At 60.0% G+C, this 26,161-nt stretch overlaps 3 long non-coding RNA genes across 4 annotated transcripts; all 3 read right to left on the bottom strand.

Moving 5' to 3' along the window:
- Positions 1 to 677: 677 nt before the first annotated feature.
- Positions 678 to 9,225, bottom strand: LOC136793745 (uncharacterized). Of its 2 annotated transcripts, none has more exons than XR_010839362.1 (3): positions 7,256 to 9,225; positions 6,493 to 6,655; positions 678 to 5,888 (listed from the first exon to the last, which is right to left on the bottom strand). It is a non-coding gene; the product is annotated as an uncharacterized lncRNA (long non-coding RNA). The 2 variants fall into 2 exon arrangements; XR_010839363.1 differs by having other exon boundaries at positions 5,507 to 5,888; positions 6,454 to 6,655.
- Positions 9,226 to 9,807: 582 nt separating this feature from the next.
- On the bottom strand, positions 9,808 to 10,304 carry LOC136793746 (uncharacterized). The gene is made up of 3 exons (XR_010839364.1): positions 10,284 to 10,304; positions 9,992 to 10,048; positions 9,808 to 9,890 (listed from the first exon to the last, which is right to left on the bottom strand). It is a non-coding gene; the product is annotated as an uncharacterized lncRNA (long non-coding RNA).
- A 126-nt stretch (positions 10,305 to 10,430) lies between these two features.
- Positions 10,431 to 25,448, bottom strand: LOC136793744 (uncharacterized). The gene is made up of 5 exons (XR_010839361.1): positions 25,192 to 25,448; positions 22,971 to 23,119; positions 19,034 to 19,161; positions 18,807 to 18,931; positions 10,431 to 11,065 (listed from the first exon to the last, which is right to left on the bottom strand). It is a non-coding gene; the product is annotated as an uncharacterized lncRNA (long non-coding RNA).
- Between the last annotated feature and the right edge of the window lie 713 nt (positions 25,449 to 26,161).

Genomic DNA, 26,161 nt, shown 5'->3' with positions numbered 1-26,161 from the left:
TGAACAAAAGGTCTGCCAGTGCCCTGGCTTTCAGCCACATGTCTCTGCCCTGAAGTCATTTCTCGTGTTGAGAATCTCTGTGGAGGGTTTGAAGTGAGTTATTTTTGAGCGCAGCAAACCCTGCATCCTTCATGCTTCCTCTAAATTCCACTCAGAAAAGTAACCGTGCCTGCGTTAGCTCATCTCTCTTTTTGTGTTTAATCACAGGCAGCTAGAGGAAGCCAGCTGGCTCTTCTGAATCCTGCCTGGAAGTTTCCACAGCCAGACTCACGCCTGCCCATCTCTCTTCCACGGTACCACAGCTAAGCTCTGGCGAACTTGCCATCACCAGGTACCAGGGAGCCTTTCCTTCAGCCTCCAGGGACACCCCATGGCCCCTAGAGCCCTCACAAGCCCCTTGACCTCAGTGCCCTTCCAGCCCCATCTCTACCTGGTGCCCAAGCCAGTGCAGTGACCCTTGTTTGAAGTTTCTGCTTTTTATTTTGGTTGCATCGCACGGCAAGTGGGATCTCAGATCCCCCAGGGATTGAACCCGTGCCCCCTGCATTGGGAGTGTGGAATCTTAACCACTGGACCTCCAGGAAAGTTCCCGTTTGAAGCTTCTGCTACAGCAGCACCTACTCGCAGGCCCCACTCTGTGTCTCGGGGCCTGTTGCGAAGTAATAAACCACCCCAAATTCAGTGGCTTACAATCGCCTTTTATTTCTCTCCTGATTCGACGGTCAGAGCTTGGAAACAGCTCAGCGGGGAGGTTTCCCTTGGCTCCACATGGCATCAGCTGGGGCCGCCACCCCCAGATGGTGGGCTCACCCACATGCCCAGACCCTGGCACCCCTCGGTCCCTCTTTCTCCACACGGAGGCGAGGGAGGTGGGCTCTTCCACGCAGCGGGTCCCCCAGGGCGGGCTTCCCAAGTGAAGCGGCAGAGCTCTGGTCTTCAAAAGACTTGGATAGCACTTCCGCCACATTCTCTTGGTCAAGCCAGTGGCTGAGGCCGGTGCAGACTCCAGGGCGCCAGGACGTTAGACCCCATTTCTCGAGGGAGGAGAGGCAAGGATTCGTCTGCGTCTTGACTCGGCCGTGGTCCCTGCAGTCCGGAGTCTCCGGCACGGCTCTCCGCCTCCCAGCCCCTTCCAGGATGCCAGCCTCCCAAGCTTCTCTTTGCTTCTGGGGCCTAAATCCCCACCAGGAGAACAACGAGGGTGGCGCCCCCCAGTCTCCACGCCTGGGTAGGGGGGAAACCCAGCCAGCTAGTCCCGACCGGGGTGGCTCTGGGCCCCCAGGTGTCTACACAGCAGCCCATGGGCAGGGAGACTTGGAGGGCCAGGGGCAAGGGCGAGGAGGCTGAGGGGCCTACGGAAGAGCAGGAGGCTTCAGGAGGAGGTCAAGGGGTCTCAGCAGGTGGGGGAGGGGCGGGGCTGAGCCAGCTGCAGCCTTGGCCAGCCCACTTTGTTCTCAGAGTCTCAGTTTATTCATCTGTAAACTGGACGGAAGGGTCATGGCCACGGCCAGGAGGCTGTCGGGAGGGTCGGGAGGCTGAAGGGTTCGGTCACAAAAGGTGTTCGGGAGGAATTCAACAGCATTCATTTTGGTGACAAGTTTTGCAGGCAGAGGGGAGCATAAGGGGACAAGGTGAGGCCAGGGCAGCCGGAGAGCCCCCTGGGGGAGAGGCAGAGGGGAGCAGTGAGGCTGGGGGCGTCCGGCCGTGCCGGGGAGCCTCGGATCTTGTCGCTGTGCCGTGAAAGCCACGGAGACGCTCGTGCAGCGTGGAGACCCCAGCCTGGCTTCTCAAAGATCACGGAGGAGGGAAGGCTGTGGGCTGAGCACTTGGGCCCCGCTGTGCTGGTGCAGGAAAGGAGGTGGGGAGACGGGCCTGCTGAGGGCTGCCGGGCAGGGGACGGGGTGGTGGCCCGGCTTGGCCCCCGGGGGCTCGTGAGCGCTGGAGGCCTAGGTAGGGGTGAGGGGTGGTGTCGGCTGTGCCGTGGCCTGTGTGCCCGCACACCGCTGGTGCCCCCTGCCAGGAAGCGCTGGGGGGGTGGGCAGGACGGCACGGGGGTCAGGGCAGTGGGCTCCCTCACCGCCCGGGAGGCTGTCCGGTCCTGGTAACGATGCTGCACCGGGTCCGGGGGTGCCTGTGACGTTCAGTGTCCAGGAAATTCACTGTTACTGCCGGCCACTGAACAGCAAGAGAATCCGTAATGGTGGCGGAGCAGAGCTAAAGTATTATCCATGTCTCAAATGACTTTGGATTATTGAAACTGTTCCACGGGCAGGAGGGGTGCGTGAACTCGGAGTGGCTGCCCCGCGAGCAGATGTGTGGCTACAGGTCCCCGCGTGGGGCGGGGCGCCCAGCTCCGCTGGGGGTGCGGGGCCGGCGCAGCCCTCCCATCCATCCTGGCTCATGAATCCTGTCCCGGGCCTGCCCCAGGGAGCCCAGGTAACCGGGATGCCGGGCTGACAGGGCCGCAGAGCAGGCAAGGTGCGCCCCCGAGCTCACACCCACAGCAGGACCAAGCCGGCGGGGGACGCCTCGCGCAGGAGCTGAGGGCCAGGGCTCCCCCGCGGGCGGCTCCCAGGCCCGCCTGACCAGTCCAGCGCCCTCACGTCACCCAGCTCCAGACGCCAACCTGGACGGCTCCTCCGCCAGCCCCCCACCCATTTTCATCTGCTGCAGACCTGACCTCGCCACCTGGCCGGGATGGGCTCCTCCTGGCCAAGCCACGGCTCCTGGACCCCTCATGGCGGCCAAGTCTGCACCCACCTACCCCGGCCCCCCAGCGGCTCCACAGACAGAGGCCCTGGGAGGAATCCGGGGTCCTCAGCATCCTGCAGTGGCCTTGGGGAGGGGAGGACAGGACTGCCGTCCTCGTCTCGGTCCGGGCAGAGCACTTGCCTGTGGTCACTGCCACGCGGTCAGCTGTGTGGCCGACAGACGTGGGTGGACGGGGACAGCCTCCCCTCCTGGGGCCTGCGCCTGTCCCCACCCCCAGCGTGGCCGCAGCTGCCGAGGCGGCCACCTCCGCGGGGAGTGCCAGCCGGGGAAAGGGCCCTTTCTTTCTTTCCTTTCCTTTGTTTTCTTCCATTGCCACTCAAAAAAGAAGAAGAAGAAAAAAAAAAGAAATTGCTCAGAGACAATTTAGAGCCTTTTGCTAAAAGTGCCTTTTATCATCACACAGAGAAGGCACCCCGCCCGCCCCGGGAGAACAGATTTTCAGCTCATTCTCTGGCCCTGCCCGGCTGCAGCTCTCTCCCCAGCCCCCGAGAGCGCCCTGGGCACCACCGAGGAGAGAAGCTCCTCGTCCTCTTAGCTCACCAGGAGGCCCTTCCCCTGGCCCCTCCATGCTGGTTGGGGTGGGGCTTTTAAAGGTGGGCGGGGCCTCCGGGAGTCTGCGTCACCACGGGGCGGGGCGGGGCGGGGCGGGGAGGGGCGCGGTCTGTGTGGGAGGAGAGGCCATGATGGGCTGCCCTGGTTGGCCGGGGCTCAGTTTGGGACACTCCCCCCCTGCCCGTCAGACCTCACGGGTGGGTTTTACGCCCTCGCCCTGTCTGTCCCCCTCAGGAGGGAATTGCCCACTTTGGGCTGAAATTCCGGCAGCGGCTGCCTCGCCCGGGCCCGGCCGTGGGACGTCCACGCTTCCTGATGGAGCCCGCGGGGGAGGCTGTCCTGACGCAGCCCCCGGCCCCTCTGTGCAGTTTGCTGCACCTGTACGCACGTGGCAGGGTGGCCCCGCCGCTCCAGGGCAGACGGGAAATGGCCAGCCGTGCCCCGGAGCTGGTGGTCTCTGTGTCCCAGGCTGGGCGCCGCCGGCCTGGCTGAGTCCCACCTGACGGGCGCCTTCTGCCACCATCCTCCCCACAGACGCAGCTGGAAGGCCCGGCCCACCCACGGTGTGACTGCTCGGAAGGCTTCATTCAGGTGGCCACGTGCCCAGGGCCCAGCTGGCCCAGCTGCCCTTAGATGCCACAGTGAGTTGAATGGGGCCCCCAGTAAGGTACGTCCACACACTGACCCCTGGGACGTGTGGATACAACCCTATTTGGAAAAAGGGTCTTTGCAGGTGTAGTTAAGGATCTTGAGATCATCCCGGATTATCCGAATGGGCCCCCAATCCATGGACTGGTGGGCTGAGGCAGAGACAGGAGGGACACGGCCAAGCCCAGGGACACCCGGAGCTGCCGGACACTGGGGGAGGCAGGAAGGACCCTCCCCTGCAGCCTCCGGAGGGAGCGCGGCCCTGGGACACCTTGACTCTGAACACTGGCCTCTGGAGCCGTGAGAGAACACATCTCTGTTACTGGAAGCCCCGCCGTGCCGCGTGTGTCACACCCCGAGAGCCGGCCCGCGGGCTCTGGCCGCCTCCCCGCGGGCTCTGGCCGCCTCCCCACGTGGCTGTCTTTCTCCCAGGGCTGCGGTGGCAGGACGCCAAGATTGAGTGAGGAAACGCGGGAGCGGAAGGCCAGTGCTGCGGTGGGGAGCACGGCGCGGGGGTGGGCGGAAGGGGGCGGCCACTGGGGGCCCCGAGGCCGGCGTGTCCGTGCTTGGGCCGGCCTTGAACTGGGCCTCAGCCCCCTCTTCGCCCGCGAGGAGGTTAAGCCCAAGGCCACACAGGCTAGGAAGCTGGGAGCCTGGATCTGACCCTGTGTCCCAGCCCCACGTCTGTCTGCCTCCCAAGAGGTTGGGCTCAGGTCTGCAGCCCAGAAGCCGGATTCGGACGAGCTGCTGCAGTCAAAAGGCTGGTGTGGGCGCGGGCCCTGGAGGGACCCCGTGTGCACGTCATGGAAGGCCACACGCCGCGGGACTTGCTCAGCCCAGGCCACCCTGCCCTGTTGGCAAGAAGTCTGCTTCCGTTTCGCAGGACCGCAAGGACCTCTGTGAAGCTAGCGCCGGAGCCGGCGCGTACCCCGCGGCGCAGTGACCACAGGCCTGGCGCACAGCCCCGGGCACAGAGCACGGGCCTCCATTCCTGCCTGCAGAGGTGCCGTGTGCCCTCCCCCACACAGGGCCTCCTCCCTACCCTGTCACTGGCATCTTGTCCAGGGCTGGGTTTTAACTTCGCGTGCTTCCACTCAGGCCGGAAACTCACTTTGCCTTGTGTCCACGGGGCACACATAGCTTCCATCAGAGACTTGCCAGGCTCTGCAGGGGAGGGCGTGCCGGGGGCCATTTATCCAGCCACAGAAGAGCCCTCCCGGCTGGAGCAGGCCAAGGCCTGGACGCGCACCGAGCCAGGTCCGGCCAGTCCACCGCGGCCGCCTACTCGCCAGGCCCCCTTGTCACGTGCCGTCAGAGGGCGCATGTCAAGCTGGGCCGGGATGCCCGGCAGCTGGCAGTGCTGGGGCCGCTGCCCCCTCGGGCTCCCCCGCCTCTCGGGGCTCCAGACGCAAGGGTGCTTATCACCGCTGGAGCCCCACCGTGCAACGCGGCATTTCAGACCCCGGGGCCGTTCGGCCGACACCCTGACCCGAGTCCCTGGAGCCTTTCCTCACCTGCCCCGTCCCGCCCCGAGGCTCCGTCACACTCCCTATCCAGCCCAGTGGCCGCTGTGCCAAAGGCCCAGGAGCCCGTCCCATCCCTCCAGCCCCAGGCCCTGGCCCCCTGGGGCTGGAAGCCTTGGCACCGGCATCCTGCGTGTGACTCCTGCTGGGGGGGGGGGCCTGCATGCCCCACCCAGGAAGCTGGTGAGCCGAATACGTGAGCCCAGCTGCCCTCGCGACCCTCGACCTCCTTTCAGGTCTGACAAGTTTCCGGCCCCGCCCTCATCATGGGCTCCAGGTCCCCGAGGGAGGAGCCTCAGGGCCCTGCCGGCTCCCTGTCTTCTCCCCTCCGGGGGCCCCAGTGGCCGAGTGGAATTCGGTCTTCTCTGGAAACATGCGGCCTCCCCATAACATCTGAAATCACAGACACCAGGTCCTTCAGTGCACAGATGGGGAAACCGAGGCCCAGGGTTGGGAGGGGATCTGACCCACCCCCAGGGGCCGGGGAGCTGCCTGGGCCCCATCCTCGCCCTCAGCTAGGCCTCCTGGCTCCAGCCCGCTCTGGCCCCTGACCGGCTGTGGTCTGCCTGGGTTGATGGATGCCTTGGCCTTTCCCAGCATTTGACTTTGACCTGAGGGGGCGCTGACTTCAACCAGGACGTGAGGATAGGGGTCACAGGGCCTGGGGAGGGGTTCTCCTCTGTGCCTCTGCCCCTGAGATCCGCAGAGTACCTGCCCTGCTCTCCTGGGGGCCCTTGGCCTGGCGCAAGCTCCCAGGACCAGCTGGTGTGCCCGGTTCTCACCACCCCACAGGGCGGGGCTCCTCCACATTACCCAGAACCATGGGAAGCAGACAGCCTGGGCACCCACCAAGGGCACATGGGGTCAGCAGATGGGGTCAACACCAGAACCCCACCAGGCCTGGGGACAGAAGCCCCTTGGGAAGAGGCTCTTGGAGGAGCAAAGCCTGTGCCCTCACCAGAGGTTGAACTGGGACCTGAGCTTGTGGCGGGCTCACCAGGGCCTGGTGGGCAGTGGCTGAGCTGCTTTGGAAGGATGCGGGGGCCAGCAGGCCTGGGACAGACATCTCCGTGTGCAGAGGATGACGTAGTTTTGGAAGCAGCACGTCCTCCCCTGGAGCAAAGCTGTCAGCCAAGGCTTAGCCTCCTCCAGGAAGTCCTCTGTGATTCACATGGTTGTGTGCCGAAGAAAGGAAACTCTGTCAGTATATTCCGGCCTTCTCTCCCCAGTTTGCCCCAAATCATGAGCTCGAAAGGAAGCTCTGCTATGCCCACTTTGTCTTCTGGAGCCTGGGAGGAACTGGCCAAGGACAAATCAACACCAACCGGGACAAGGGCTGAGTGTTGGGAGGGCTTGGGCTCTCGCCCAACAGCTGGGCTCTGCAGACATCGTTCTGAGTGAACTGTCCCAAGGGAGATGGGTGTGGCCCTCCAGACCACATCCTGTGCTCGTGGACGGAAGGCTGGGTGGGCGTCAGTGCTCAGGCCCAGTCCCTGTTTTGTGTAAAGGATCAGGCTTGGAGACACTTAGCGACTTGCCGGAGCCCCCAGAGACACACGGCAAGCCAGGAGGGAGCCTGCGGGCCCTGTGCTCTCCTTGATCGGTCTGGATACTGGCCAGGAGTCAGGGGTCATGCCCTGGAGCTTTGGACCACGGTAGATGCTGGCCAGAGCCTGCACCCCTGCCTTGCCCTGGAGGCCGTGCTGGACCCACTGCCCCCAGGAGAACCCGTTCACAGAGGACCCCCCAGGGGAACCCACCTGCACACAGGAGAAACCCCACTCCCTTCTCCGGGGCTGTTGCGGTTCCCTGGCTCTCCTCACTCTTACTTCTCACAGGGGGGGTTCCCATCCTCCAGAGAAGCTGCCGGGTGTTTTACAAGAGCCAGACTTCATGGTGCAGAACCCAGGGCCATAAAGGGGAGGGCAGTGAAATTTCTTACTGGGGTCAATTGCTTGGGGCCCCGGGGGCAGAGAGGCGCATGTCAGGGCTGCTCCTGGTCGAGGGGGGTTGGAAGGGTCCTAGCTGGGCACTCGGTCACCTGAGCTTGGCTCGGCCTCAGGGGAGATGGATGGTGGGTCAGCTTGCTACTTACATGAGGTTGGAGCTGACCAGGAGGGGGTGACGCCTGGAGAGGGGATATCGTGACTGTGGTTCCAATTCCCTCTGGGACCCACGGATCCTTTCCCCTCGGGGCACCCGACTGTCAGGGGAGGCGACTAGCTGGGAGAGCTCGGGTGCCGAGTCCTCGTTCCTATGTGTTGTCAGAGGACAGGTTCCGGGGGAGTGACTTCAGCGGGGTTCTGCAGGGGCAGCACCGCCATGGGGTCTGCGCAGCCCGAGGGACCAGCGAGCCGACCACCAGGTGACTTCGGGACGGCACTTCCAGGGCACGTGCTGGAGTAGAGCGAGGGTCGTCCAGGTCGCTGGATGCAGCGGGATATCCGGGACGGGGTGGTGGCCTCAGCCGTGCAGCCACATCGACGTGGCTGGATGTCCCGGGTCAGAGCCACCCCGGCAGGACCCCACCTGCCCTTGGCAATGGGGCTGAGTCCGTGTTCCTGGAGGTGACTGATTCCTCACAAAGGGTCCCTCTCTTTTCATGCAGGCAAGGCCCAGAGAGGAGAACGGTGCCACCCCTTCCTTCCTCCACCTCCAGCTCGCACCTGCGCCCTCTTCTGAGTCATCTGGGGGCTGAGACCCCAGTGAGTGGGAACCAGAGGGACCCCAGGCTCCACGGACATCCACGCCCAAAACACCGTTGCCCTGACTATGTGCCCGCAGGTGACAGGAACCCTCGGAGGCCGATGTCGGGGAGGGTTGGGGTGTCACCTGAGCCAAGAAACGAGGCCAGGGCACTGAAGTCGCGCGGAGAACATTCTCTACTGCAGCGCAACGAAGATGGAAATCACCCAGGTTCCTGGGAATTAAGAAAATAGCCCATCAGTCAAAGAAGAAACCATAATGAAGAAGCTAAGCATTTGGCTCAATAAATTAGAAAAAAAAAGGGGGGGGAAATAAAAAGAAGAGCAGTAATTAGTGAAATAAGAAAATAAATATACAAAAAAAGGCTCAATAATGCCAAAAAATTGATCTTTGAAAGGATTTATGAAACCTATAAATCTCTGGTAGGTCTGATCAAGAAAAATGAGAGAAGACATAAATGGCTGAGATTTGGAGTGAGAAAGGGAACATCTCTACAGCGTTTGCAGATAACAAAAGTTTAGGAAGAGGAAAAATTAAAATGGAATATTATAAACCAATTTATGTCAACGTGTTGGAAACATTTGATAAAATGGACAATTTCTAGAAAAATACACTTAAAACTCACACACTAGAAAGAAAAAACCTGAAAAGTCCTTACCTATGACTATTAAAGAAATTGAACTTAGGGACTTCCCTGGAGGCGCAGTGGTTAAGAATCCGCCTGCCAGTGCAGGGGACACGGGTTCGATCCCTGGTCCGGGAAGATCCCACATGCCACAGAGCAACTAAGCCCGTGTGCCACAACTACGGAGCTTGTGCTCTAGGGCCCATGAGCCACAACTACTGAGCCTGCGTGCCACAACTACTGAAGCCCGCGTGCCTAGAGCCTGTGCTCTGCAACAAGAGAAGCCACCGCAATGAGAAGCCCGTGCACTGCAACGAAGAACAGACCCCACTCGCTGCAACTAGAGAAAGCCCGCGTGCAGCAACGAAGACCTGACGCGGCCAAAAATAAATAAATAAAATAAATAAAAATTAAGAAAAAAAAAAGAAATTGAAAGCCTTCCCTCAAAGAAACTCCAGGACTAGATACCCCTCACAAGTTTTGCTTAAATATTTGAGGAAGAACTAACGCCAATTTTATACAAGGTCTCTTCCAGGTGACAGTAAAAGAGGGAGCTCGTCCCAACTTATTTTATCAGGCGAGTGTACCCTTAAGACACAGATCCAAACAGGAAAGTATAAGGAAGGAAAATCTCACCTATTAATACAGATGCATTTTAAATAAAACATCAGCCAACTGAACTTTTACAAAAGGTCACCCGTCATGGGCAAGTTGCCTTTATTTCAGTGTCACAAAGTTAAAAAGAAAAAAATCTATCCGTATAATTACCCATAAAAAAGATATTAAAGGAGAAAAATTATATGGTCATCTCAAAATATGTACCGAAAAATGTCTGATAAAATTCAACACTAATTTATAATAAAAATATCCATTAGTGAACTTGGAGTAAAAGAGAACTCTTAAAAAAAAAAAAAAAAAAAGAGAGAACTCTTTAATACAATGAAGAATAGTTTTGTAAAACAAAAGCAGAATACTTAATGGTGAGACAGAGAGTCTTGCTCTTTGCGATTAGAAATCAGAGAATGGTTCCCTCCTGAGCCCAGTTCTGGACACCCTGGACAAACCTGTCAGAGAGGAAGCAGAAAGGGTGTACGCACAGGAAGAGACAGAGCAAAACTTTCATTATTTGTAGATAAAATTGTTGAGAACATAGTAAATGTCATACCTTATAGTTATTAGAATCAATAGGGAGGTCAGCAAGGTTGTTGAATTTAAAAAAAACCTAGGATACACAGTTCAGTTATGTTTCTACAATGCTTCATTTGACAATTAGAAAATAAAGTTTAAAACAAAGATACTGTTGGTAAAACATCAGGAAATACAGTCAGCCCTCCACATCCGCGGGTTCTGCATCCGTGGATCCAACTAACTGCTGATAAAATTGTTGACTGAAACCGCAAATGCGGAATCCTCGGATACGGAGAGCTGACTATACTTTGTTATCTTGTATAAAGCACCTGAGCATGTGGGGATTCTGGTATCCACGGGGGGGAGGGAGGAAGGAGTGGGTGGGGAGGGGGGGCGGTCCTGGAACCAATCGCCCGAGGATAAAGACGGATGGATGATTGCGTTAAATACCCAGGAATGGACCTATAACAAAATGGGGTAAAACTTCTATTCAAAAGTCTATAAAACATTATTGAGAGAAATCTTTACAAATTGAGATTAAAATTTAATTTTGAAAAAGACCAGGAAAATGATGGTCGTGGATTTTAAGATTCAATATTTTTCCGATTTACAATTTCTCCAAATCAATCTAATATTTCAATGCAATACCATCCCAAATCCCAATGGATCCGCTCTCTCCAGCCCCCATCTCTGTGTGTGTCACGCCCAGGAAATTCTACAATCTATTTTACAATATAAAGGACCAAGAATAACCAGGACACGAAAGGAGGAGGAGGAAGAAGAACCATAGTACCTGATTTTGACATTTGCTGTGATGTTAAAACTGAGCCAGTACGGTATAGGCAAAACAATAGACACGAGTGGATCTAAACAGAGAGCCATGAAACAGACCTGTGCATAGACAGATATCTGGCTTGTGGAAAATGTAGCACCAAAGAGCAGTGGAGAAGTAGTGGTGTGCTGGGGTGATCAGATATCCAAGAGGATACAGATGAGCTTGAAGCCCACCTCACATCACACACTCAACTCTGTTCCAGGTCAGATGGACATCTACGTGCAAAAGGCAGAATAATAACATCTTTAGAAGTTCACGTAGAAGAAAAGCTTCATGCTGTTGGGATAGAAAACATTTTATCATCACTAACCCTAAGGGAAAATATTGATATATTTGACTACATTAAAATCAACAACTTCTATTCATCAGAAGACATCACTCACAGAGGATAAAGACAAGCCACAGAAGGGGAAAGGATATTTGAAAAATGTAGTAAGTAAAGGGCTTGTATCCAGAATTTAAAACAGCCTCCTACAAACGATAAGAAAAAAGGCAAGAAAAAGGACAAGAGGCTCAAACACTTCACCAAAAAGGACACCCAAATGTCCAATAAACGTATGAAAAAGTATTCATCAGAATCTTTTACTATGAAAATGCTAATTTAAACCCCAAAGACCTGTCACCACATAGGCACCAGAATGGATAAGAAAAGAAAAAGACTGACAATAAAAGTGGGGGTAAGAACACAAGCAACGGGGTCTCCTCACTGCAGTTGGGTGTGGGAGTTGCCACACGCAATTTAGAGAACTGTTTGCCAACATCTGGGTAAGTTGGAGATGTGCATCTGCTCAGACTCAAAAATTCCACACCCCAGGAGTACAGCTCAGGGAAATGCACACACCTGTGCACCACAAGACGTGTGTAAGGATGGGGCAGTAGGTGTCATTTGTCGACTCGGGAAAACCAAACCTCAATTGATGGTAAAATGGATAAAAACACTGTGATACAGCCACGGTGCAGGAAACTGCAGCCTAAAGAGTGGTAAAGCTGCAGCAACACCCCACACGACGAACCTTCCACACATCGTTTCAGGGGAGAGAAACCAGACATGAGAAAATGCATGCGAGGGAGACGGGAGGCATGAATAACAGGTGATAATAAAACAGATGGCAGCAGTGACCCTGGGCTGCGCCCCCCAGGTCCCAAGGCCACATTCTTGGCAGGCGTGAGCTCCTTCATGCGGGTAGGGGGGTTTGTGGCTGGAAGGCAACTGGGAAACCGGAACACAGTCTCCCAGTTCGAGCAGAACACGAGCTGAGGACCCAGCTAAGACAGCCTCCACACGCCGGGAGAGCTCTGCAAAGTAAAGAGCTAGAGAGCATACGTCACTGGTACCCTACCCGAGGAACTCAAATACCCGTGAACAAGGACAGAGAAGGTGCCTGGAGGAGCAATGACCTTTACAGTGTCTCTAAATTTACAAGGAAATCAACGGAACATTGGAAAACGGCTCTGTTTTCTTTACTCATTCTCGCCCCTCCCCCCCTCCACCACTCGTGGTCCCATCTCTGGGCACAGCCGTGCTTGGGGACCGGGAACAGAGCAGACGTCCTGGAGCAGGACTTCCAGACCATCCTCAGGACTGGGGACTCCTGGAGCCCCTCCCTCCGTCTTCAGGGGTCCTGTGTCGGACCTCTGTCCTCCAGGGCCAGGAGAAGAGGCCGGCTGGAGACTGGTGGGAAGCAGGGTGGCATCTCCCACCCACCACCCCATGGGGAGCGATGGCTGCCCTGCCCCAAGCCAAGCTGGTCAAGATAAGGTGCAGGTCCAAGCGCCAGTGGGTCAGCAAAGCCGGTCCCACCAGGTCAGCACCCTGGTCAGTGCCCTGCATACACGGGGTGGGTGGGTCCCCCCCCAGGGAGTCGCGGTGGGGTGGCCGTGGCGGCAGTGCGGGGCGGGGGGCGTTGCCCCAGACGTGGAATGCCTTTACCTAGGTGACCAGCTTCTCCCACCTGCACACCTGCCGCTGTGTCCTTGACCCCTGCTGGGGGCCCCTGGGCATGGAGTCCCGAGTGAACCCTGGGAGAGCAAGACAAGGACTTGTCAGGGCATATGGGGTGCCCAGTCCCCCAAGGAGGAGAGAATTCTCCACTCATGACCCTCAGGACTTCCAGGTCCCCACTGCACCCTCCTCCTCCTGCTGCTGCTGCTGCTGCAGGCCGAGACCCACCAGCCCCTCTGGCCACGACAGATTCCCACGGGGACCTTGTTTTCCTCCCCCCTGGGCTCAGGCCCCACTGCGTGCATTCGTCTAACATTTATTCAGCAAATGTCTGCCAGGCTCTGGCTCTGCCTCGGCCCTGGGCGGCGGGGCTCGAGGGGGTGGGGCAGGTGGGCGAGGCAGCGCACCATCTCCCCACGTCTGGAACCCTCTGCACAACTTCTGGGGGGTTCCTGGGCCCATGCCCAGGAAGCGCCTTCTCAGAGAAGGACTCAAGGTGAGCGAGGACCTTCAGGAGATGAACTCACGAGGGAGGGGCATGGGCTCCTGGCCCGGAAGCGTTCATAAATCTCCCTGACAAATGTCCTCTCTCAGCCCGGCACAAAGCCCGGCCGCTCCTGTTTATCCAAAGGCAGTGAAAACAGCCCGACCTGGAAGCAGCGGATCGCAGCAGAATGGATGGGCCACTCAGTACCCCTCATTTGTAACCCGAGACGTGATGGAAAACACAGGCAGGTGTGACCCGGAGAGAGGGCGGGTGCGGAGGGCAGGGAAGGGGGCCCAGCACCCACTTCCCAGCGTGTCCTCGCTCGGCCGCTGTCTCCCACCCAAGGGCAGACGGGGCCAGGTCGGCAGCGGCACCTCCTGCGCCCCTTTCCGTGGCTGGCTGCTTCCTTCTGGAAGAAGGCGGCTTGTGTTGAGGCTCTCACACTGTGACACCAGTGGGACGTCAAGACGCAGCCCCTGCTGGGCAGTGTCCCGCCAGCAGCTGCACAGCCCCTCGTCCTCCCTGCCTGCCACCTTTGCACCCGCTGTGACTTACCCTGGGGCCCCTGCCTCCCATCTTGGCACGAGAGTCTAGAGGACTGCGGTTCTCCGGACCTCAGGGCAGGGAGCGTCCGGAATGCCAAGCTCACTCTTGTCCAGGCTCTTGGCCTGGGGTGCAGGGGGGCAGGGGGGGACCTGGAGCATGTGAGGGGGTGTCAGATGGCCCCTCTCCTTTGGATGCTGCTGTTGGAACCAGTTGGAGGATGGCTTGAGGGCAAAGGGTAAATGAAAGGCCAGTTTCTTTTATTCCAAAAGTTTCAAGCTCTCCTGTAACCCGATGGGACTGGAGCCTGCTGGCCCAGCACTGCCCACTGCCGCGGCCCCTCGTCCTTCGCGGGTCCGGGAGGTTGCTTGCGGCCCGCCCTTGAAAGCCGTGCCCCTTTTCTCAACGTGTGGACACTGTGGGCCTCCCCGGACACCACCTCTCCCTCTGAAGCTCCCCCCGGAGCAGGAAGGATGGCTGTGGCCGAGTGCCACCCCACACGGCCCCTGGCTGCCTGGTCAGCCTCGCCACTGGCCAAGGGACAGATGGAGAGCACAGGGGCCGGCTCCCACCTCCCCCACTTTCCACCTGCAGAGTGTGAGCACGTGTGGGTCCATGCGTGTGTGCATGAGAGAGTGTGTATGTTCGTGTGTGTGTGTGTGTGTGCGCGCGCGCAAGACAAGCCCACACGGTCCTCTGGAAAGCCAATCCCATGGTGATGTGACCCTGGGGGTTTGGGGACGACGTCTGGGTCCAAACAACCCAGAGTCTCTGGGCCCATAGGCCAGGCCTGGGTAAGTCAGCATCACACAGGGCTCAGGACAGGCCCAGGGGCGTGGGCGCCAGGAGAGCCCGAGGCCCACCATGCAGCTCCGGCCCCTCGGGAAGGGCTCACGTACACCCGGCCCTAGAGGGCCAGGCCCGGGAACACTGAACCTGTTGGAGGAGGTGACCTATCTCGGACCCGAGTCCCAAGCCCTGGAACCTCGGGACTCAGAACTGGGAGACCAGAGGAGCAGGACACAGGTCCCAGGGCAGCCTCTCTGCCTGATGCCTCAGAGAAACGGCACAGCTTGGTCCAGCTGGGCAGTCCCCCACCTCCCTGGCCACCCCCGGGGCAGGCGCCATGCAGGGCCCCTCCCACCGGTCAGCGCTCACCTCTGCACGGGCCGAGGTCAGACGGGCACCACGCCCTGCGGGCAGGTTCTGAGCCCCTGGTGGGCCAAGTCCACGATCCGGGGAGACTTGCCGAACCCAGGAGGGCTTTGCGCCTGGCTGGGTGTCTGAGAGCAGGGCCCTTGCAGCCTCTGTTGGCCTTGCAGGCGCCAAGTGGCAGGTGGAACAGAACAGACGCGCGGGACGGGGTCTCTCCGCTGCCTCCCCGCCCGCCTCACGTTGCGCTCGGCTCACCAGGTCACCTCGGGCCGGTGGGCAGGGGGTCAGACCCTAGCGAGTCTGGCCCTACCGTCCCCCCACACGGCGGAGGCAGCGGCCGGCTGGCCTTGTCCCTGTTCCCCACGGAGCTCTGCGGGGTGAGGTCGGGTCTAAGGGAACCTGCAGAGCGCCGTGGGGTGCTGGGCGGCGGCGCTGGTTCCGGACGCTCAGCTTCGGGCGCTTTCTCACCAAGCCGTAGGTGACCGGTACAAGGCTGCCGGCTGCACCCGCCTCGGGAAGGCCTCCCCCTCGGGGTCGCTGGGCCAGGCAACGGGGGACGGATCTGCTCCTGCCCTGCCCCGCCCTGGCTGTTCAGCGACGGGGGCTCGCCCACCCCCTCCCCCCACCGGGCCTGGTGTCCTCGTCTGGAACTCGGGGTTGGGCTGCCTTGTCCGTCCGGGCCCTTCCAGCCCCGTCTGGCCACGGCGCTACACCTGGGGACCCCACACCCCTTCGCTGCCCCGGCTGCTCCTCCGTCCTGGGTGCCGGGCACCTCCCCACGGCTGCCCACGCACCAAGAGACTCAGACGCTGGCGCTGTTCCGGGGCAGCTCAGGGCCTCACCCCGGCGGCCGAGCGGGGATTTGCGTACTCTGGGCCCGGCTCACGCGACGAGCGCAGCCGTCAGCGCAGTAATGATGCGATTACACGGCTAATCAGCTCAGCGCGTCCTGCGCCACCCGCAGCCCCCGCCTCGCTGAGGGGTCTGCACGGCCTGTGCCCAGCACTTCGCCCCTAATGAGCGGGGCTGCGCTCTCCTGGAGGCAACCCCGCGGGAGGCCCGTGACCCAGCTGTCGCTGGTGACTGAGGCGTGGGCCCAGGGGCCGGGCACCTCTGCCCATTGCCCCGCCTGCTGGGAGGCGGTCCCAGGGCTGCCGGGGGACAAAGGCGGCGCTCTTGGTTTCCGTGGTGATGGCCTGCAGACGCCCTCCTCCGCTCCCGGTCTCTGCGCTCCTGCCTGGAGGGGGTGGGGCCTGGCAGCTGAGAGGGCCGAGGGCGGAAGCTCTGCTTCCCCTCCCCCAGGGCCCCGCCGCACATCTGATTTGCAACAGAGGAGCTCGGGGTCTGAAATGCGCCAGCGCCCGGCTCTGACCTGGGACCACTGGGAGCAGCGGTTTCGCAGCAAGAGATAGACGTGTAACAAGGAGGATTCTGGGTGCGGAGAGGCGGCGCTGGGCTCGTGGCTCGGGCAGAGTCGGGGGAGCCCTGTGACCATGGGGAGCGTGACCACCGGCCAGAGTGGGGACAGCCCGCGATGGGCTCCCAGTGAGGTGGACCCTGCTCTGGGCGGCCCCGATGGAGACCTGCCACCAGGGTCTGCGGAGGCCTGTGCCCACGCTCAGTGACGCAGCACCAGCCCCGCCAGTCTCCCTGCCCTGCAGGGACACAGAGGCTGCAAGAGCAGGGCCTCGGTCCCACCTGCCGCCCGCACCCGGCACACCCGTCACGTGGTCCCGCGCAGGGCTGCCACCCGGAGGCTGAGGCCCCCCTCGCCCTCAGGTTCCCCAGAGCCCTTGGCGGGCTGCCTGCTTGAGGTAGATGCAGCCCGCAGCCTGCACTACAGTCGGCTGCTGTGCACCCAACAGCCCCAAACCGAGCAGCTAAAAACAATGCAGATTTACCATCTCACAGGCTCTGGGGTCAGGAATCCAGGCGCAGCTGAACCAGGTGCCCCTGGGTCAGGGTCTCTCGTGGCTGCAGTCAAGGTATCAGCTGGGCTGGGGGAGGAGGGTGCACCGGGGGCCCCTGAGATGGTGCAGGGAGGTGGGTGCAGGGCTCAGGTGACGAGGGGGCTGGTGGAGACGGGTTCCTCCCGTGTCGCTCCGGGAGCCCATCGCTGCCTGGCAGCATCTCCTCCAGGCACAGGTGGACTTGTCCTCACAGAGGGACAGGGCTTTTGTCCAGCCTCTGCTTGGCCTTACCCTAAGGACACAGGAGGCCCGGATGAGGTGGGAGAGGCAGGGACTTCTCTCCGAGAACCCAGTGGGATGGGTCACTGTCACTCACCGTGGACCTCCCTCCCCCCACGCCCTCCCCATGTGTCCCCTCCCTCCCAGTGGTCCTTCCTCAGCGTCGAAGGACGAGGCCTGGGCTGGACTCCACTACTGCACGAAGTGGACAGAACCCCGCCCCGACCCCGCCCCCACCTCAGTTGGCAGAGTGACCTTGGGTGAGTCACTTCCCTTCAAGGAGCCTCACGGTCCCCACCTCCCCTGGGTGATGGGACTAGATTTTTTCTTCCCTTCTTTAATCTTGGAGCCATAGAGATCCAGGGCCAGGGGGTGATCAGCTGGTCACCATTCATTCACTCGTCAGACATTCATTCACTGTACCTCTCCTGTAGTGAGGAGAACGGGGCCCCCAGACACCTCTGTCCATGGAACCCAGTCCACAGAACCCACGAACATGAACTTATTCGGAGAAAGGATCTTTGCAGGTGTAATGAAGGCCAGGGTCACCCAGACACTAAATCCAACAAGTGTGCTTGTAAGAGACATACACAGAGGAGGGTGCCGTGGAAGGGCTGAGGCAGAGACGGGAGAGATGCAGCCAGAAGCCACAGAAGAGGCTGCAAGAGGCGGAAGCCTCCGCCCCTCTAGCCCCTGGAGGGAGCATATGGCCCTGCCGATGCCTGGATTTTGGTCTCCTGCCTCCAGAACCGTGAAGGGATAAATTTCTGCTGTTTCACGTTCCCTAGGTTGTGGTCATGGGTTACGGCCGCCCCAGGAGACACACAGCTTCTGTGTGCACTGCTCACCGACAGGGGACAGAGGCCACAGGGACAGTTATCCTAGGCAGGGAAGGTGGGCCGGGGGCCGGGGGCATGTGGGGTCGGGGGCTTCTCTGCGCTCTTCCTCTCCGCTCATCCCGAGGCCCCGCGGGAGCAGCCATCCATCAGCTTTACCGCAGCTATAAACAGCCTCCACAGCCCTTAAGCCTCGGGGAGGACGGCCTCCCATTTCAATAGTGAGCTGCGATCGGATATTATGAGGAATGGGCTGACGGGCCCTGGGAAGCGTCCTCTAATGGACACAGCATCAATCCTAATGGACGCGTGACCGCGTGTCAGGCTGGAGTCTCTCCAAGTTTGCAGGTCACAGCGAATTTAAGCAAGACCCCAGTTAAGTGGCTTACGATAAAAATAGTTAACATCTTCTGAATGCAAGAAGTGAGCTCATCAAGGAAAGAGGCACTTAATTCTCTTTAAGAAGAAGTAACCACAGAGTCAGATTTAACCACCAAACTACTTCCTATAACTTCTGCCCAATTTTGCAAATCGTTATTTACACACACGGTTAACGGGCAGGAGTTGATGAATGGAGCGAGGTTGCTCTCAGCGGAACAGGGGATGCTGGTGATGAAGCCACAGATGCAGGGCATGGAGCTTGTGGCGGGGCCCCTGGGCTCACCCCGGGTGGAAGGGGTTGCGGGAGAAGGGCCACCTCCGGGGGCTGCACGAGGAAGGACTCCTCCACCCGGGACGGAGGTGGCGGCTTTGGCGGGTTGGGGGGCAAGGACCGCAGAGGCTGAGTCCAGGGACATGGCCCCCAGGTCGGGCCGTCTGCCCTCCCAGTACCTGCCAGGAATCTCACCTCGCGGCCGTCAGTTACCTGAGAATCCACGCACCCTCGCTCCCCAGGACGTTCTGTTTGCCGAAGTCCTCTCCTGTCTTTTCTTTGACTTGCTCCTCACGCGTCCAGTGACAGAGGTCCCATATCCAAAGGCCAAGTCCCCCCTGAAGATCAGCGGGCAAGAGCTTTTAAAGGGGAGTTTCAGGGGTGTAGAAGGGGAGGGAGGGGGCTACGTGCAGAACAGCAGAGTCGGCTCTGACAGTCACCTTGAAATCGGTCACCAGTGGTCTGATCAGCGTCGTCTTGACTGTTTAAGTGCGGTTAGTCTTCAGTTCCAGGGTCCGTTTGTTCCCATTTCATGCAGTTAACTTCCTCCTGGTGCGGGTTTCGGTATCTACAAAACAGCTCAAAGTACATGGTTCAGAATCGTATCTCTAGCCCTTGAGGAGGAACTAAAAGTGCTTGACTCTGCTTAATGACTGAACTGTTATTATTCTGTCCTGTCTGACTGTTTTCCTTTGCTTCTGCATTTTCTCACTTCGCTGATCAAACTTATTCTTTGTCTAAAGTTTTTCTACAGACAAAAGGCAGGTGGAGGTCATGGGGGGCAGGGGGCGGGGGAAGGACCATAGGGTCCTGCTCTATTTCAGACAGAGGACTCCGCAGGGCAGTTCACTGCCTCACGGTGGCACGCTGCTGCAGACGCTTCCCGAAGATGTCCAGGTCTTCATCCTCGGAACCTGTGAATGCCATCTTACCTGGAAAAAGGGACTTTGCAGATGGGAGTCAATCAAGGATCTTGAGATGGGGCGGTTATCCTGGATGACTCAGGGGAGCCTTAGATGTAATCGCATGTCTCCTTACGAAAAGGAGGCAGAGGAGATACGACAAGAGGATGGAAGAGAGGAGGTGATGTGACCACAGAGGAGAAGTTGGAGGGATGCGGCCACGAACGAGCCAGGGAATGAAGGCAGCCCCCGGGAGCTGGAGAAGGCAAGGGCTGGATTCTCCCCAAGAGCCTCCAGAGGGAGCACAGCCCTGCCAACACCTTGGCTTCAGCCTAACGAAACCCATTTCAGACTTCTGATGTCCAGACTTCTGAGAGAATACATTCCGGCTGTTTTAAGCCAACCAATCAGTGGTCATTTTTATACAGCATCAATAGGAAACTAAGACACTCCTGAAACAAGAAACATGGAGACGGGCATCACTGGCACTGAGGAAGAGGCAATGATGTCCTCAAGGACATAGGCTCCTCTCCTCTCCCTCAACCATCCTTGAATGTCAGCTATGTGTCCTTTGGCTTGTCACCTCATGGACATAAACTGGTTGCCATAGCTCCAGGTGTCACATATGCAGTCGCCAGCATCTAAAGCAGGAAGAGATGAAAGTTGGGGTGGGAGGGGTGGCTTCTCCTTATGTGGTCCTGTCGTTCATCAAAAAGGAAAATCTCTTCCAGAATCCACTCAGTGTACTTCCTAGGCTGGTCCCACCAAGGGCACATGGCTACTCTGGGCCAGTTGATCGCAAAGGGAATAGACAGCTCTGATTGGCTTAGACCAATCCCAAGTCATGTCCAGGCCGGACACAGTCTCCCCCCGCACAAGCGGGCTGTGTTGGCAAGTTGACGAGGGGACGCATCTGGGCGTTCAGCCTGTCTCAGAGCGTGAGCGGTGGGGTGGGCTCAGGCCTGGCCTCCTGGGTCCCCCCCACCCAGCTGCCTCCCTAGGGCACCCCCTACTGCCTGTCTCTGGAGGGGTCACCACCAGGATGTCCTTGTCACAGCCCTGCCTTGGCAGGACACCGAGGCCCCGCCTAATGTCGCCCCGGGACCTGGCTGCCCACGCCTCCCTGAGGGTCTCCCTTCCGTGGCTCCTGCGTCCCCCCCTCAATCGGCAAGTCTGTTTCATCCTGGAAGGAAACCGAGGGCTGTCACGTTCACATTAACCCAGCAGGACCCCGTGCCCCTCTCCCCCCCTTCCTCCCCTCCTGGCGGCTTCCCAGGCATCTCCAGGCTCTGGGTCTCCTGGCTCTTACTCTCGTCCATGTCGGCCGCCTTACCAGCCCTGACCCGAAGGACTCCTTCCTCCAGGCTGCCGGGCAGCTCCTCCCAAGTTCAGTGTGAGCCAGCCCTCCTTGGCCTGAAGACCCACGTCCTCGTGACCACAAGCCCCGCTGCCCGGAAAAGACAGACGGACACCCGGGGACCCTGTGCTCGTGGGCCGAGGGGCAGAGGAGGGCTCTCGGCAGGCTTCCTGGAGGAGGAGGAGGTTACCTGGGGGCTGTGGTGGGGAGAGCCCTGGGGCCGGCAGCCCCTGGTCCTGCTGTCCTGAACCGGGACACGCGGTGCCCCGGGGCCTGGGGCCTTTCCCGCTGCTTTCCGTCCTCCCAGCTCCTCAGCCCCGAGACTCCGACTCGCCCACGCGGTCTGTCCCTGGAGACCCCGCTGGCTTCCCCATCCCGGACAGTTGCTCTGGACCTCCCCCGGGGCCCGAGGTGCCCACCCACGTAGGACTCACTCGCTGGGTGGCCTCCTTCCTCCTCACCGCACCCCGGTCACGAGAGCCCCTCTGGAGGGGCAGGGCCCAGGCCGGCCCCCACCTTGCCCGGGGCCCTTCGTTGAACAAATGAGCAAGTGATGAGCTCCTCCCCCACCGCTGGCAGGGCCTCCTCTGGCCTCTACGCGCCCAGGGCCCCAGCCGCTCCGCCCACCTCTGCCTGTCCGGGAGGATTCAGGTCGGGCAGGGGCTGCCTGGGAGCCGAGGGTGAGGGCTCCCCTGCCTGTGCCCACCATGGGAGGCTTTCTGGGCTCGGGCCAATCTCCGCCAAGCCTCAAACTCGGGAGCCGCTGAAACCATCCTGTGCTGTCACTGGCCTCTCGCCGCCGCTTCTACAAATGTGGCCTGTGCCCCGCCCCCCCAGCCCCCACCCCCCGGGTTCTTGGGATGCTCTTGGCGCTCCGTCATCCACCGGTCCAGTCTGGCTGGAGTTCAGAAGCCTGGCAAGGCTGAAAGGGCGCCTTGGACTTGGACCCGGCAGGCGTGAGCCACAGCTGGCCCTGCGCAGGGCCTCCCGGGTCCCTCGGGGTGAGCTGTCCCGGGGGTGTCCCTGGCTTCTCCACCTGGGGGGCATTTCCTGCTCTCCTCAGACCCCCTAGGCAGGGGCCAGTGTCCGCAGCGGGGGCTCTTGCTGGGACTGAGGCTCTCGTGCGTGTGTCGTAGCTCTTTGAGCCCGGCGCCTCTCCTAGTGTTATTTTTATTTATATACCTGCAGCCTCCAAACAGCTGCTTTATTGAGATTCATCCATCACAAGGCTTAATTAAAATAATGCTGAGCATCTAACCCAGCGTGCAGCACTAAAGCAAATGTTTGTTTTGCCGCCGTCAATTAGGGCTGTGCGGGGGCGCATCTGCCCCTGGCAAGGAAGCCAGTGGCCCTGACCCCCCTGCACTCCCTGGGATGCACGGATGGGGGGTTGCCGGGAGGGCAGCAGGGAGCGGGGAGGGGGCGTTTCTCAGCCTGCGTGGGGCAGGTGCTCCCCCGCAGAGTCTGGAGGGCAGACGGGGGGCCCTGGGGGGGGGTCCTGACACTGATTCATGCCTCACCCCCGCCCCCTCTCAGCATCCGAACTGGAAATCTGAGTCCCACTCCCGTGGGGGCTTCTGCTGTCCTCAAGCAGGGGCACAGATAGACTCCCCGAACAGGACATGGGACAGGCACGGAGAGGACCCCGTGGAGGAGGACGGCTGGAGGGGAGGGGCCTGGCCGGCGGGGGGAGGGGCGGGCCTCTCCAGGGATCTGCAGGAGAAGAGTTGAGCCCCCTGCAGATCCCTGCAGCCGCTGCTACGAAGTACAGCAAACTGCCTGCCCTAAAGCAACACGACATTAACACCTCGTGGTCTGGAGGTCAGAGGTCTGACACAGGTCTCACCGGCCTAAGGTCAGGGTGTGGGCAGGGCTGGCTCCTTCCAGAGGCTCCAGGGGAGAACGGTTTCAGGCCGTTTCCAGATTCTAGAAGCCACAGGCATCCCTGGCTGGAGGCCCAGCCTTCCTCTGCACAGCCATCAGCGAGGCACCAGGCCCCCCTCCCCTCCATCCTGCCCTTGCCTCTTTCCTGCTCTGACCCTCTTCCTTTAAGGACCCTCGTGAGCCCCCACTCCCACAAACCAGCACAGTCTCCCACTTTCCGGTCCTTAATCACACCTGTGAGTCTGCAGGTCCCGTAGCGACGGGTGGCAAGGATGAGGACGTTCACGTCTCCAGGGGCCAGGAATCCGCTGCGTCCCCCGAGGTGAAAGGCTGTGGCTGACGGAGAGGAGGGCGTGGAGGAGGGGGGCCAGCCCAGAGCGTTTCTGAGGGAGGAGAGCAGGGTCTCAGGGCAGCCTGGCTATGAGGGGGTCAGGGCGCCCGCTCGGGAAGGGCTGTGGAGGGCGGGTGCCCGGGAGAGGGTGCAGACCCAGGCCTTAAGGTGACGGAGACACAGGTGGCCCCAGGCTTGGAATTCACTGTTCCTGAAGGAGCAGTGTAGCAGCAGGGATGGGGCGGGGGGGGGGGGGTCGGTGGTGCTCGAGCCGTGATGGTCACGGTGAAGCTCGGGGAGGCCCGGGGTCCCAGTGGGGCCTGGTGTTGGCTGCAAGCAACACCAGGGGGCCGAGCCCCAATTCCCAGTCTGTGCATGCTGCCCGGGACGGCCAGGGCCTGGAGCCCCTCCGAGCCTCCCAGCCTGTCCCAGTTCATGCCAGGTCAGGGCCCCAGCACCTTAGAACCACTAGCAGTTATGGGGCAGAGGAGCCTGGGGTCCCTCTCCTTACAGGACAGGGGGCCAGGGGTGAGCAGTTGCTGAAGCAGCAGGGGTCAAGGAGGCCAGAGGGCGCCAGGGCCATGGGTGACCCAGAGCCATGCCGGAGGCATCCCAGCAGCGCGCAGGAAGAGGGGGCCGTCCACTGGGTCCAGAGCCACCGAGAGGGCCAATGTGACGTGAGGGTGGACTTGAGGCTATGGGGGTGCCTTCCTGGTAAAAGAGCTGGGCTGGCTCAGGGGCAGTGAGGAAGAAAGGAGGTGACCTCAGCCCGAGTGGACAGGGAAACGGGGCTGGCTTGGGGTCAGCTGTGAGGGCCAGAGCAGGGTCCCCCCTGCCCCGAGGAGCCAGGGCAGGGGAAGCAGGAGGCATAACCTTTACGGACACCAGGATGTGGCTTTACGTGTGTTCATCAGCCTCCTTTGATTTGCCCAAGATGTCCTGGTGACTTAGTACCCTGGCCGTCTCTGATCTGCCATCCCATCTGGCCCTGCAGGACGGGCCCCTAGTGAGATGCAGGCCTTCCCAGGGAGATCCCTGAAGCTGGTTCCTCCTGGTGGGTTCCACCTCCCCAGCAAGACCGTCCCTGGTTGCCTGGACCCGTGGTCCCCCACCCTGTCACTCACATGGTTCTATTCTCACCATCACCCATAGCCCGCCAGGCCCCCCACCACGGTTAAGTTCCCCGGGGTGGAGCGGGGCTAAAGGAAGCTCCCCTGCCCACGTTCTCGGGAGCTCTGACTTCCCTTTGCTGGAGGACCTTTCTTTCTCACCCAGCAGTCACCTCCCTTTGTGCCTGGCCCGGTCCTGTGTGAGCCTCTGTCCTGTATGAAGCTCTGTCCAGTGTGGCCCTGTCTCGACCCCTGCGACACCGCAGCCGAGGCCCCCAGCCCGGGCCCTCACCCTCACTCTCCCCGGCAGGTCCAGAGCCAGGTGACCTGGGCGAGCGCCATCCCTGGGGCAGCCCAAGTGCTCGCCGGGGCAGGCGACACAGATGCCAATTTCTCCTCTGACCCTCAGCTTCCCCACCCTCCTGTTAGGACGAGGACCGGCCCGCCCCACGGGGCTGCTGTCGGGCCCCAGAGGTGGCGGATACGGAGCCCAGAGCCCAGGCTAGGGTCGGGGGGCTCAGGACCCCCTGGGCTGCTCTCGGTGTAGAGACTGTGCCTCATTCGCCGTCCCAGTGGGGCCCTGGGGGGTGACCGAGGTGCTGACAATAGCTCTGCCGGCCGCAGGAGCCCTCTGGGACTGTCCCAGCCAACCGGGGTGCTTGGGGGTCACTGGGCCGCTTGGGGCGTCTCTCCGCTGCCTCGGGATGTTCATTCAGGGCCTCCTTCCGCCCCTCCAGCCTCGTCTGTACGGTAGTGGGTCACTCCTCCCACCCCGAAGTCCCCCCTATTCTTGGTGTGCTGTCCATGACCCCCCACACCCCCATCCCCCGCTGCACCTCAGGGCGCTTGGGACCCCTTCTCCCCACTTCCAGGCCCTCCTCCACCTCTGCTGGTGTCGATTCAGCACCGACCCCAGGTCACACCCCTGCCCCCCAGGAGCCTTCCCTGGCTTGAGCTGGCCATCCACAGGGACCCTTCCTTCCTCTGTCTGCGCGGACCACTCATGGACACTCACCGTCTGGGTCTTGGTACCCGGACTCTGCTGCTGGTGATGACGTCATGGGAGGCGGTTACTAGGCAACCAGCCTCTGCGGTCAGGGGAGTCTGCTCTGTGATTTGAAGGGCCCTGCCAGTTTCTTAAAATATCAGAGTCAGAGCACATTTAGTCCCAGAGAAGAGAAGAAAATCCAGCCAGGTTCACGTCGCTGGCAAGCTCCCCTTCCCTGCCCTCTGACGACGTGGGATTTCCAAGAGGCGACCATGTGAGACTAACCTCATTTTCTTTTCTTGTCATGGTCCTTAGCCCCGTGGACGAGGTGCCCGTTATTGTTGCGATTTTAGCAGGCACTTGCTAATTCTGCCGTGTTATCTTTGAGGATGAAATAGGACGCACATCCCAGATGAACTGTTAGCTGTATTTTGTCTGTTACAGATAATTAAAGGCAAAGGGAGCTGGTGTGACCCTGGAGGGAGGATGCCAGTGGAGTCCCTCCGACTCTTGACATCAGTCCTGTGTTGTTGAATATTCTTATCAATGAGTTATATGAAAAAAGAAAAGACCTGCCTGTCAGACTGGTGCTGAAACAAAGGATGGGAAGTATATCATAGGGTAGAGTCACAATTCAGAATCATCCCAATGGGGAGATGACTTCAGATTTAAAGAGAAATTTTAAACAGGGCCCAAACAGCGCGATCCATAAAGAATAAACTTGATCAGTTGGACTTCCCTGGTGATGTAGTGGTTAAGAATCCACCTGCCAATTCAGGGGACCACGGGTTCGAGCCCTGGTCTGGGAAGATCTCACATGCCAAGGAGCCACTAAGCCCGTGCGCCACAACTACTGAAGCCCGCGCGCCTAGAGCCCGTGCTCCGCAACAAGAGAAGCCACCGCAATGAGAAGCCCGCGCACCACAACGAAGAGTAGCCCCCCCGCTCGCCACAACTAGAGAAAACCTGCGCACAGCAACAAAGACCCAATGCAGCC

The sequence above is a fragment of the Kogia breviceps genome, chromosome 3 (assembly GCF_026419965.1).
Source record: "Kogia breviceps isolate mKogBre1 chromosome 3, mKogBre1 haplotype 1, whole genome shotgun sequence".
Taxonomy (NCBI): domain Eukaryota; kingdom Metazoa; phylum Chordata; class Mammalia; order Artiodactyla; family Physeteridae; genus Kogia; species Kogia breviceps.
The sequence above is the reverse complement of the archived record's forward strand: the minus strand, read 5'-3'. Positions and strand labels throughout refer to the sequence as shown.